Below are 14,075 nucleotides of genomic sequence, written 5' to 3' on the forward strand. Positions count from 1 at the left end.
AAGATATGGTTTATTGTTAGTTCATCTCCACAGTCCTTGCATATTGGTTTGTCCTCTTTCATAAGTATGAAGCTGTGCGTCAGGTGTGGGTATGTGTTTTGTGAAGATGACCTAAAATGTCCTCCATGCTGTATTTTTGATGACTGCATGATTTCCATTCCTCGATGACAGTTTTGACAAAGTATAGTTTGTAGTTTATTTCAATGTTTCAAAAATCCTGCTATTTCACTCTCACTTTTCTTTGTACAAGCTTCTTTGTATCTTCATGCAGCATATTCACCCTCTGTAATTTTGCATTGCGGCAAGGTAACCTGGTTATTTCTTTTCATCACCTTTCAAGACAGCTGTCCCGATTTCATAAAGTTTAGGCTTTCTGACGACAGGAACTCCTTGGAAGTCATAGAAATAAATGAGATCCACAATCATGAGCTATCTAGGGTATGCATATACATGTCCATTGCTCAGTGGAATGGTGTCAGTATGCTGTTAGAACAGGTCTTGTGGTAACAACAACCATTGTCTGAAGGTTCTTTAATGGGCATTGAAATGCTATGTAACTGCAGGTACTGACAGAACTCTTGATCATGTTATGTGATGATGCCATCCTTGCATGCATATAGGTATACATTTCAGAATCTGCAATGCACCACTTGACCATTTGCCACCAGTTTGTGCGAAAATGTATTTTTCATGCATGTTAACCAGTATTTACCAGATGAACCCTGTGCACAAGCCAAAAGTGCCATGAGCCAAATGTCACGATGCCACACGACATGGCAGGAGCTGTTAACTCAAGCTTACAAAGTTATATTTGAAATATGTTCTGGGGCGTTTCAGCTCCGATTAGGAAGGTTACTCCTAGGCCATGGAGGCATGTTTGTACAGTTTGGTTAACGTAAGGCTTACAGAGGTCTATGCCAGGTTGTCTATCACATAGCAGGGCAGTCTATGACTGTATGCTAATGAGTATGTCTGAGATAACAGAGGCATGAATTAAGGATTTAATAATTAAGTTTGTAGCAAAGGGCATGTAAATTAACGGGAATGCACAATGGGATCTGCAGACAAGAGCCATTAACGCTGGCGCATCATACCCTTACAGGTGGAGATTAGGAGTCTCCCTAATTTTTTCTCTGCTCAAGGCTTGTCATTTTCTTCGTTCTTCCAGGTGAGGAAGATGTGAAAATGATAGCATCGAGAATGCCAGAGACCATCGTTAACAAGGATGCTGAATTTCAGAAAAGGTGGGTGACTAGTAATGCTGGCAACAGTTGAAGCTAAGTGGAAAGGCATGAAATTGAAATGCAACGTATGTAGAGACATGTTGCGAGACGACCAGTTTGTGGTGTGCGACATCTGTCTCCATTAGTTTCATCAAGTGATTGGTCAAAGCTGACGGGGCATGTGGTTTTGGGATAAGTGCAATGTAGTAGAAAAGATGCAACCTTGCCCATTAACAATTGGAGTTCAATAAGTGCATTGTTTTGTTTTTGTAAGATGTTCATGGTTTCCATGCAAACATTATGAGTAATAATAGAGTCGAACACTGAGCTAGTTGGTCACACATCTCTTGGAAGAAGGCAGCAGAGCAGGTAACAATACAAAGCGTAAAAGGCACACACACGCACACAAGGAGAACGCTGCATGTGTGTGCCTCTTACGCTTTGTGTTGTTGTTACCTGCTCTGCTGCCTTCTTTCAAGAAACATTGAGAAATTTCTTCCTAGAGAATGTTTGCTGAAATGTGAATATAATGTGCAATAAAACGTGTTTTCTTGCTATTTACTTTTCCTTGTATACATTAGTTCTGTGAAGGAAACCACAAGCTAGAAGGAAATGCAATGGCATGCATTTTGTTACTTGGCCCATTGTGCTGGCTCAGTAGTTAGAGTGCTTGGCTGCTGAACCCATAGACGCAGATTCGGTTCCAGCCACAGCAGGGGCATTTCAGTAGAGGCGAAACAATAGGCCATCATGCACCGTGCGGTGTCAGTGCATGTAAAAGAACCCCAGGTGGTCGAAATTATACTGGAACCTTCAACTATTGTGTTCCTCATAGCCGTAGTTGTTTTGGGATGCTAAACCAGATATTATATATCACATCGTACTCTGAGTAAGATGCTATTCATGGTCAGTTAATCATACACAAAATGACAAATTTTTTCTGCATGGTATAGCAGCTGTTGTACAGTTTTATTTTAGCCTTCATGAAGAATATCACACTGGCTCCACATGGCCTTCTGTCGACCCTTGATATGTGTCACAATCACACACCCGAGTATGTATTTGTCTAAGGGCACCTATGCATGCATGGAGGGAACCGTTACTTTCCATTTGTCAGAACTGAAATGCATAATCCGTATCTTTCCTGTAATTCAACTGCCTGCTATTTGAACTGTCCAGAATTGATGCAAGTTTCAAAGAACTACAATTAGCAAATTAATCCAAGCAGGAAACCATGCCAAGAACTACTTCGGTTTCATCTTTAACAACTGTTTGAGAACTAAAATTAGCCAAATGTTGTAAAACATAGATGAGAGGTTACAAAATCTAAAAAACAACACATCCTACCTTTGGCATGTAGAGTTTCACATGCTAAAGTGACATATGTAGCTATGAAGAATACTGTAGTGGAGAGCTTCAGACTAATTTTACTGCCCAGGCTTTGTACGTTGCGTTGACACCTTGCAGGAAACAGATGCATTTGCATTTCACTTGCACCAAAGTGCAACTGCCATCATTGCCATTAAACATCACGACCTTGGGGCAAGCAGCCGAATGTGCCGCTGTGATGTCGCAGCGTGTACGTATATGCTATACACGTCAACCTTTCCAGCATTACAGCTGTCCCATGCATGGCAGATACTATTCATGTTCAGCTTTGAACTGACAAGTTTAAAAGTGCACCATTTGTATTTGTCTAGCATGAAAAAGAAAGGAAACTAAGAAAAAATGAACATAATATACTGAAAAAGCACTAGTCATTAATACATGACGCATATTCGTTCCTTTATTAATGATAAAGTGGCCTTCAACAATAGTACAAAGCCTGAACATTTAGGAAGGTGCTGTGCCAGGCAGCTATTTTACAGCAACCTGAACCATTTCACCTGTAGTAATGCGCATCTCGGCGGTGTGGGCTGGGCACTTATTTTTCGGCCCATTCCAACATGCGAAAACTGCATCATGTTTCCGAGTTTTGAGCTCTGTAGTGCAGTCTGATAATAAATTGTCGATGACTTATTTTCGTGCACAGCGCGTGTAAATAAATTACCACTGCACCTAATAGACACTGACATGCACGTGGAACATCGCCGATCATAAACGGACAGACTGATGTCCGTCCGGACATCGGCGCACTCATCACAGCACCCTCGTAGTCTCACACAGCACACTAGTAGGACGTAATCCGTACATCACAGCATCTCACGGTAAGCACAAACCACACATTCCAGTTGTACAACAAACACGAATGATCGATGCTTGGGCTAGAGACACGCCGGCGGTGCCCAGCTTTTTCAGCGTCGCTTGTATATGTAGAACTTGCAGCACCAAACCTCAATGCGAGCAGAAAGCGTGACGCATCTCATCACAGATGGAAGTAAGGAACCTTTGAAGAATCAAAACTACGTAACTACATAACGACCGTCGTAGACGTTAATCCACATGATAACGAGGGCCAAATGAGCGGGCGTGCGGGCCGCGGGCTGGCCGTCAACACCGCGATTACATGCGCTTGCGCTCTGGTCGTGCTTGCCACCCTGCCGCGGTCCAACTCACGTAAACCTATCATCATGCCAACACGTAGTCTATCACCCATTCTAGGCACTATTCTTGCCACCGTACTATTCTTTGTAATATTTCACATTTCACGCATGTAGTATGTAGTACATACTTCTTGCACCTCACACACCTCGTACCAACTTCGATTTGGCTACACAAGGCTACCAAGTTGCTGCTACAACCACATCTGGGGATCTCGGATCCGTCCGGCTTTCCCGACGGATCCCAAGGCCCATATCGGAGAAAAATGCGTTGGGTCTTTCGGACGAACCCCACCTGTCGGGTCCGTCCGCCATACACCTCCCAGATCCGTCCGGCATATTTCCCGGATCCGTCCGACGTATCCCGAAGAAAAACGCCACAGCCTTAATTTAACGTGAAGTGCGACCCATTTCGATATACGATCGAGTTATCCTTCAACAATGTATACTTTCAAGTTAAACCAGGCTAACAAACCACGGATAACCACCAGACCATCTTTATTGGAATGCTCCGTCGCTTCTGCGCATGCGCCAGCTGAATGAAGTGAGGAGGAATAACTTACCGGACGTGACGTAAAACTTGTTTTATGTTTTGTTTGTAAAATGTTTGCCGCCTCTCGTCGCCGTTTCTAGCGATAGGCCGATAGCTGGTCGCCAGTGTCGCCGGCTCCGTGATCGCTCGCGAGTCGCAAGCCGGACTTGACTGTGGCGATGGTGGCGGACGGGTTTCTTGGCATCGTAGCTTGAATATCGTAGTCGAGTGGCCGTGTGTGGCCGTGTTCCCAGGTGTTCGTTTCCACTTGTTATAATACTCCTTGAGCTTCGGCCTCGCGTACTGCTATTCGTCAAGCGGCATGCTGTGATATTCCCATGCGTTCTCTTGTTACAGATAGCACCGTCTCCGACCTGTGGATTCTGCGACGCTAGTTCTGCAATGCTTATCGATGGAACATGCCTGCAGTATGTTGCAAGTAACTGGTGTGGTCAGCATTCCATGTACTTACTTGCATTTCCCGAAATTTATACGAGTCACTGCCTTTGGATAATTCGGAAGTACGTATACAATCGGACTGAGGTGTACAGCGCAAGTAGCGCAACACATGGGATGAGAAAAACTCGTCTCCGATCGAGTGCGTAGTTGAATGTAATCTCGCTGTCATTTTTATCCTTGTCCTCGACTTCGACACCACTATTTAGTAGCAGTGGTAAACTTTAATCACCTCGAAATACCAGTATAAAAAGGCCGGTTGGAGCCTGTAATTTGTACGAAATTGCCTCTCTATCCTGGATTTCAAGAGGTCGGTTAGTGTATCAATTGTTTTGCCATTTTCATTGCATTTACCGGATGTACAAACAGGAATTCGGTGTCCAATTGATGCAGGCAACTTGGCGCCGCTAATCTATTATGAAGCTCCGGTGCAATAGCCAGCCCGGGACTAACCAGGAAATAGAACCTCAACCGGGAAGGCCAGCTATTCATCACAGCTCTCAAGCGACTCGCTGCCGGCATACTGGAATAGTCATGCAACCGTGGAACCAGGTATAAATTCAAGTAAACTTCTGTACTTAGAAGTGCCGGGAGGGAGAACGCCCGCGCAAATAAAAAAAAATGCTCTCCACATCTCCCGACGCAGTCCTGCCTCTAGTTTTGCTCCTAAAGCTAAAGACTCGAAGCGCATGCTGTGAAATTCCTGGTATTTTTGCACAGTATTTATCTTCCAGCTGCTTTAGATTTAGACAGTTCTTGTGTCGAATTCCTGTAGTTTTTTTTTCCTGTGTCACTTTGATTTCACAGTTCCTTATTGCACATTTTCTTGACTCCTCCTTCAGTTTAAAGCATCTGAAAAGTTAGTGGCGATGTATGTACCTAACTATCGCGACCCGCTAAAACTTATTAGGACGAATAAGTGACTGAACCTCATTTTCAATGAGTAGAGTAAGGGAAACATACCTATGGCGGTTTTTGTTTTTCTTCTGTACATGTCATTAACCATGCAAATCTGTGTAGGAAATGAGGACATTGTTTTATTTTCTCTCAAATAGTCTGTCAGGTAAAAAAAAATGTACACCTCATTCTCCACTTACCAGAACTACAAACTAAGAAGAGAAAACATTTTCCTCAACATTGTTTAGTCACAGTGGCTGTTGGCTACATAAAGAGCTGCTGATTTCCTTTCTGTTGTCTGGCCAGTAACTTAATAACAGGTTCTCACACTGCTTCGCTGTTCATCACATTCCACGCGACAGGTACGGTAATGCTGGTAATTCTGCATCCGTTGCTGTAGTCAAGGGTGGCACTGACGAATACGCTCAGTGTTTAGATGTCTCCATAGCTTAGTTGGAAGATCCATCCACTTTGGACTTAGATGTAGGACAAACTGTTTCTCAGGCACGAATGCAGTCGGTACACAGGCATACTGCTTTTGGCAGCATTGCATGTTGTGTATGAAATTGCATAGTGTGCACAAGTCCAAAACATTTTCTGTACAATATAGCAAATGCTTCACATCTGAAGGATAGTCTGCTGACTTTTTTCAACTATATTTTCTTTGTGACAGTCGAACACTCCGCATCCAGATAAAAAAAGTATACCTAGCTTTAGGGGTAAGAAACATGGCTGGACATTTTAAAATGTAAATTTTCAAAATAGGAATGTTGCTCTGAACATCTTTGAAACTTGACAGTAAAAGATGATTTAACTGCCCGCTGCCTAGATAGCGGGCAGTAACGAGCCCACCATTAAAATTAAGGTCAGTGATGCAGTGATGCCCAACACACAACCTAAGGGGTATGTACAGCCCTCTTGTTCTTTTAAGTCAGCTCCTTAACAAATGTTATTTTTTTTTTGCACACTACTGAGAATTTTATTAATAGCGCTGGGAGACGAGCATGTATGCAAAGGGACACATTGTCTTTAGCTGGCTTGTGGTGGAAGAAACTATGACTTCCTCATGAAAGAAAGTACGGCGAATACAATAACAATCCTAACTTCAAAGCGACAGAGCCACGGTGCAAGCATAACAATCATGCCACAAGATGGAAGTGACGCTATGTGATCCCCAGCAGAAGCCTGTGCCTTGCTGTTTCACGGTGGCATAAGGCAGTATGTTTGCAGTTGTAAGGATTTTGCAATGTCTCACACACAATATTGCATCATTGGATGCTCAATGCACCTGCGTGAAGTGTCCACCAGGGGTGAAATTCTACCGTTTATTCCAATAGCAGCAGGAGCACTGGGAATTTCTGTGTGCATTGCATAAAAGGCTGCACGTGTATAGCTTTATGTTGATCTGTTATATCACGGTGCAAAGGTGCACATGTTTTGCAGCATTCTTAGGTTTGCTAGTAACCTGAAATGCCATATAGTTTCTTCGACACATTTTATGTTGTCCTTGTTCTTTAGTTAGTTTTTTTTTTTTTTTTTTTTCATAAGTACGACCTCTGCCCTTGTGTAAAGTGTTCATTTGCAATTTCTCATCAATATAAGAGTCATAAATATTGCTTGTCCTATGCGACACATCAACAAAAATAGACATAACAACTGCTTCCCCTCTATAGTCTCGGATACAACTTAAGTCTGCAATAACTGCCATGCACAATAGGCTTCCAAAGCACCGTCGAGCGGCGCTGCTGCACCTGACATGGAGCGCCATCTCTGACAGAAAAATAGAAACTGGGGATAAACGCGGCGGCACCACCTAGGCATCCCGTGCAAGTTTTCTCCTTTCGCTCGCTCGCTTCTGCGCACGTGCCTACGTCTTGCGCTGCTTTGTCGCGCGGGCACTCACTGGACCAACACCTACTGGACGCCGCCGGCTCGCTCGCTGCCTTCACGGCCTGCGCCGTGCGCTTTCTCTCGCACGAGCACGCGCATTGACGCGCCCCCGCAGGCGCACCGCGACATGCAAACCGTATGCCGTCTTGATTGGGCAACCTGACGCGTACTTCCATGAAGGATACTTTAATATAAGCGGGAAACTTTTTATTCACGTCTGCACTGTAGAGCAGACGACAGACGGGGATGAGTAAATATTGATTGTGAATGCGTCCCACGTTAGCAAAAGGGTAGGAATGCATCTCGAGGTAAGTCCGCTATGTAACTATATTGTCGTACATAATATCTTTAAAAACTGCTAAAGTATCATCAGTACTGTGGAATAAAGTGGCCTGCTCGTTGACCATCGTTTTGGCCTGTAGCATGCGATCTATATAGGGATTTGCTTTTTATTATTACGACGTTAGCAAAGGAAATTTCGCAGTAGAAGAATAACTATATAGTTCGAAGGAGGTGTTTCATCAAAGACAAGAATGCTAGCAATCTCATAAGCACATGCGTGCTCCGTGCGCTACACGCGATATAACCGGCTTGCTGGCTCGGAAGGCAGGTGAAATCCAAGCTTGCACTACACAGTGTTTTATTTCGGTTCTTATTAAATGGTTGCGCTTCATTTATGATAATATTTGGTTTCCACTCACGAACTTTGTGACGCGAATGGGATGCTCCGTGCGAGTAGTGTTAGTCGAGCCATAGCTAGGATCACTTTTGTACTGCACTTCCGACATATCTTCGTTAATAATAATAATAATAATAATAACTGGTTCACTTATTGGCCAATTTGCGAAAATCTGTAAAAGCGTCTCAGCAAGGCATGTTTTCCAACGCCGCCCCCACCCCCGAAAAAAAAAAAAAGGCCTCGTTCCTAGATATTTTCTTGGTCAATCTAAAAATGAAAAGGCAGCTGTGGACACTTAGGGCACATTCACACATCAGTCTCGGTTGTGGACGTCACATCTGTTGATTTGGTTGCTCTCAGAGCACTCACAAAGCAGGAAGAGAGCACAAAAAATCGGCAAAACTAGACACGCGGAGAGCGACGAGCAGGATAATCTTCCATCCTCTTCACTTTTTATGCATGGTGTTTAACCACTGTACTTTTTTGATGGCTCTCCAAGCCGTCTTTGTCAACTTTCAACATTTTTGAGTTTACGAAGAAAGGAAAAATTGGCTCTTTTCGTTTCCACAAAGAATGCGAGACTTCTCAGAACGCTGTCATGGTGTTGAAAAACAGGTCTTACGGACACGCTTCCACAGGAATCTGCGAAGTTTCACACATGAGCCCCGAATTTTGGTGCTTCGCCTACTATTGTGGCTTCCCATGACACAATGCTAGTTAGTACATCCGTTCCGCATCAGCGGAAGCGTTTTTGTATCGCCAAATAACCGCCAGACGCAACGCGATCGCCGCGCGTGCACAGGAATCTAGCGGAGCGTCTGCTTCGGCGAAGCCCCATCGTTTCACATTTCGCCACCATGCCAGGAATGCAGCGCTGCCGTCGCGCGGCGAAACTTGAGCTTGGGCTCCCTATATCTTCGTCACAGAAAATAGTCTGTTTAAGGTCTTTCTGGTTACCTAAATAAGAAGCTAACCATCAGACAAAATTACCAGCTGAAGAATACTATCAATGCTTCTTGCTTGTTCGGTGTACTCACACATCAAAAACTGATTGTTTACCGTTCAGTGGAGTAACACACATGCCGGGAAACATTCATTGGTCATTGTTAGCAACTGCTGTTTTCTTTAAGTTGTATCCTACTTATACCATCCATGTCACGCCCCCAAACCTAGATGTTTAAATGAAATCACAACAAAACAAAGCCTACCACCCATCACAAAAAAAAAAAAAAAAAAAATAACAGGCGGCCGACACCAGAGCTCCGAGAACTTCTGCTCGCTAAGAGGTGACATGCCCGCTCCAGGTGGAACCAGACCTCCGTCCATACTTTTGCAAGCACTTCGTGAATTCCCAGGTTTTGACACCTCTCCTCTCCTCCAATGTTAGTTCGTGGGGGAGCCCCTGAAGGTGATTTAAATAAGACGAATAATGTTTCATTACAGCTATAGTTTAAAGCACTCAGTTACTAATTTAAAAATAGCTATTAATTAAATAAGGCTGGTGATATCTATCACAGCTAAGAAAAATATTTTGCCCATGGCAATGCCGTCACCGTCCCTAGCTTAGAGAAAATATAATTCCTGCAAAACAGATATTCTGTTACTATTGTCATCACAGGGAAAGATCTACAGAAATGTGCCAGTATTTTTACTCTTCTCCAGCAGCAAACTTCCCCTTATTGTATAGCTAAGTACTATTAGAAATTTCATATGTTTAGTAAGAAAGCAGACAGAATTGAAAACACACCCACTGTTGAATTTCTTGAGAAATTGTAATGAAAGGAATGCCTTCACTCAGTGCCTTCACTCAGTGCTGTACACAGCTGAGAGATTTTGATGGGCAGTATGTAAAAAAAAAAAAGGTAAGTAGTAAACTTCGGAGGCTCACTGAAGTACAGATGCCTGTGGGACTAATGTGCAGCAACTCAATTTTTTTGTCTAAGTTATCGATTAGATATAGAATAGCTTCTCAGCTTTTACATACTTCCAGTTTAAGTTTTGCACTGCTGCTTCCCTAAAGGGACACTGCAGACAGTTTTATCCTGCTCGTCTAAAAAAATCATTATATGGATTCTTCCAGGTAGTTTGATATTTTTTCGGCAGCAAGATGTGCATTTATTACTCCAAAAACAATCAAAATGCAACATTTGATTTGCACCTGTGGTGTCATGACCAACGGACTACTTGTAGAGTAAAACCCATTCGCAGCACGAATAAAACAATGACAAGAAGGCAGTAAGCTTTGCTCTCACAGAAATGGCGTAGAACAGTCTAAAAAATTGTTGTGGCCTGTAGCACAGCATGGCTGCCCAAGAAGATAGAGTTACGGACTCGGCCGATGGAAGCCTTCAGCGTTACCAACTACCCCCTTCCCCTCTGACCTACAAGACTAGTGGAATAAGGGAGTAATTACTCATAAGCATCCACCAAAGCACAGCGATAAGGCTGCAAAGGAAAGCTATGCAGCTTTATCAAAACCTCTGGTTGAAAAAGCTGCTTATCTTTTCTTGTAGCAATAGGGCTGCCATCGGGTGGATGGCAATGAGTAATCACTTTTTATTGCAAGTCTGCCTGCTTAACCTTGGAGGGTTTCCCTAAGGCATATGAAATGGGCATTAGACAATTTTTTTTTTTTTTTTTAATTGACCATGTGTTCAAATTTTTTGTGTCTGCATGGTCTTGCTTTGTGACTAAACTGTCCACAAGTGGAAGTTGATGAAGACAGTGATGCACAGCATGAGAAAGTGGCTGTATAATGCGTGCAATGTCAAGGTGAAGCTATAGCTCAGTTGTTTAATGCAGCGCCTAGAGAATCTGACCTGTGTAGTTTGCCATGGGTTCAAATCACATTTGTAGCCGTGTGCCATTTATATGCTTTTTATTATGCACCCATCACATGGTGCGTGGCATCACACTCCAACAACAAGAGAGTGGCTTTAGTGCCTCAGGGCTTCAGACCAGAAATTTCCTTGCAGGCAATTTTTCATTCTGCGCATGCACCATACTGTTGTACAGTACTCACGGATTGAAATAGGACACTCGGAGCGCGTGGCAGTCGCTGTATGCAGCGCCGCCCGTGGATGCTCATGGAACCAAAGTGCTGCATTGTGGTATAGCGCAAGGGGGAGAACATCTAATAAGCAGAACTGCTCCTTCCGGTCGCCAATAAGCCGGCCTGTTTACCACACTGCCTTGCATGCAGCGACGGCCACGCGCTCCGAGTGTCCTATTTCAATCCGTGAGTACTGTACATGCACAGACCACAAGGTCACATTTCAGAAAATGTCATGTAGGCATCACGAATTTCTCCAGGAGAGCCCCCTTAATCCTTACGAGATGCAGCTCATGCTGCGAAACACACTTATCATCATTCAGTAGTGAGCGGCTGTGTAGTCGTACATTGGAGATCTGCCCAAGTAAACAATAAGTAACGTCACCGCGGTTTACTTACAAAAGTGGCCATTGGTGGCTTAGCTGTATTTTAGTTTCCATACTTTTGTAATCTATAAAACTTCTACCATAGAAAAAGCCTGTGTTTCATTATTAGAACACAGTAATTTATTGGTATAGACCAAGTTCATTTTGCCCTCACTATTTCCTTAAGTTGTTCTCATTTGTATGTGGATAGGTCAAGAAAGCTGTGCATACAGTGCAGGCAGATGATAAGGGGGGAGGAGAAGAAACCGTAATGACATTCATGGTGAGCTTTATCATATTGATCGTATTTATATGATGTGAGCAAGAACGTTCTGATGCATTCTAGCAATGCGAGGAGGTGAAAGCTGTCTTATTGAAAGGTCAGGACACTGATTGCGGGAAGGTGCTGCTGAGAGGTTTGTGATGACCAGAGCCTGTTTAATTCATCAGCAGGCCTCACTGCACCATAATTATAATATGACATGAACGGCCAACACTTAAGTTGCGCTGACATATTCATGCGTTGTATGCATGCACAGTGTACGTCATTTTTGGTTGCTGAGTGGGCTTACACATATTTTTGATGTGATACCCAAAGTGTGAGCTCTTTTTTCTTTTGCCTTCTCTCGTGCAGATGTCCGTGCTTAGGCTACACATGACCACCTCTCTTGCATATGCTCTGGTCGACGGCTGGCAGTGATGCCTGTTTAGGTAACTTCTGGGTCGTCGAACATCGGACCTTCACATTTGGATGAATCCACTGTCAACTGGTTACAGGAGAATGATTCTCTCCTTGCTCCTCCAGGAGAGAAACCTAGCACATCTAATCTGACCCCTTTCCTGGCACCTGCACGCCCTTTTTTTGTTGACGAAAGGTGTGGCCGTATATATGAAATAAATAATTGAAGCAACAAATAAATCTTGGTAATTTGCAAAATATGCTTGCGCATTTAATGCCAGTACACTTAACCTAGCAATTACATTTCGTGACATTCTGTGAATTGCAATGCATGTCTGCTAATTATTACGATTGCTGGATGTGCTGTACCAGTGTACCTGGGCAGCTGTTTTCCCTCTTTGTGGTGAAGTTGCCACTCTTCTGTTGGAGCAAAGATTGTGTTACTTCAGAATATTTTCTCACATGCATCAGTGCATACCTTGCTTGAATGCTTCAGTGCGCCCTTTTAAGGGTACTGAGGACAACTCCATTGAGTCATTGGTCTCAGTAAATATTTGATTATTTCTCTCATTATGGCTGTGTTTGTCTGGCAACAATTGTGGCATATAGTATTTATTGATGAGAAAATTTAAATTGGAAGCCTTCCCATGAGTCGATTCATGATGACCTTGCTGAAAAGGACGTGTCACTGCCACATTAGAGTGGCTCAGGACACAATATACCTTGCAGTAATCTGCACTAAAACTTCTGTGTGGAAGCATGCATTTTACTTGCAAAATTGGCTGGTAATGGCAGCATCTTTGTTCTGTTTCTTGGTCTTTCCATCCTTTTAAAACCTCTCCTTTCATTTTAAGTGGTCTCTTTAATGGTTTGTGGGGTTTAACGTCCCAAAGCGACTCGTGTGGTCTCTTTAAGATTAGAACACTGTATCTTAGCGATACAGGAAAACTGCTTTCCGTCCTTAGTGTCCCTTCAAAGGAATCTGACAAAACACAATTCACAATAAGTATTTCAATATGTATTGCCATTTGCCTACATTTTGCCTGTGGCTACTTGGAGCTTGTTTTACTTTACAAAAGGAGCTTTGTTTAACAAAATAAATACAGTGTAAATTTCACTGGATGACTAATTAACCATATTAATTAACAACTCCCTCTTGTGTAAACTCACTGAACATCTCAAATGTGTTTCTTCAGCACTTCATTACTTCTGGGCTGCCATGAATGGCAGCTATGGGATGTGGTTTTTATGGTAGGCAACCACCTTGGCAGGAATGTTGCTTTGTGAGCTGCTTCGATTGGTGTCTGCCCAAGACTTGGACATCACTTAGGAATATACACAGTCAGCAGTAGGATGGTGTATGTTGGACCTGTGTTGGCAGTCACTTTTTCAGAATTGCAGTGTTGGAACCAAGGACCATATGGCATTACCTTGGCCTGCATGTATGATAACACAACAGAAACAGGACATAACTCCGCGTGACAGGATTAAAATTTCCATGCAGGCTTTGTGCTCAACACATCACTAAAGGCAACAAGCACTGTTTTCCATGTCAGTCACAGCAATGGTTCTAGCAAAACTACTTTCAATGTGTAGTGTTTAATATTTTTAACAGTGCAAATTTACGCAGTTTTGTTACTCTTGCAATGATTTATGTCCATATACCTTTTTTATCCCATAGCTTCAGTTGGCTATCATGACATATGGAGTATTTTGTGACCACCCGAGGGTATTGAATGTCCTGAAATCTAGATGCATGTGT

General features: G+C 43.2%; 1 long non-coding RNA gene across 1 annotated transcript; it reads left to right on the forward strand.

Moving 5' to 3' along the window:
- The first annotated feature begins 1,003 nt into the window (after positions 1-1,003).
- Positions 1,004-12,992, forward strand: LOC146202435 (uncharacterized). Its single transcript, XR_014703709.1, has 3 exons — positions 1,004-1,244; positions 4,653-5,303; positions 12,269-12,992. It is a non-coding gene; the product is annotated as an uncharacterized LOC146202435 (long non-coding RNA).
- Positions 12,993-14,075: the final 1,083 nt, after the last annotated feature.

Source organism: Amblyomma maculatum, chromosome 1, assembly GCF_055883805.1.
Source record: "Amblyomma maculatum isolate TAMU_Amacu chromosome 1, ASM5588380v1, whole genome shotgun sequence".
Taxonomy (NCBI): Eukaryota; Metazoa; Arthropoda; class Arachnida; order Ixodida; family Ixodidae; genus Amblyomma; species Amblyomma maculatum.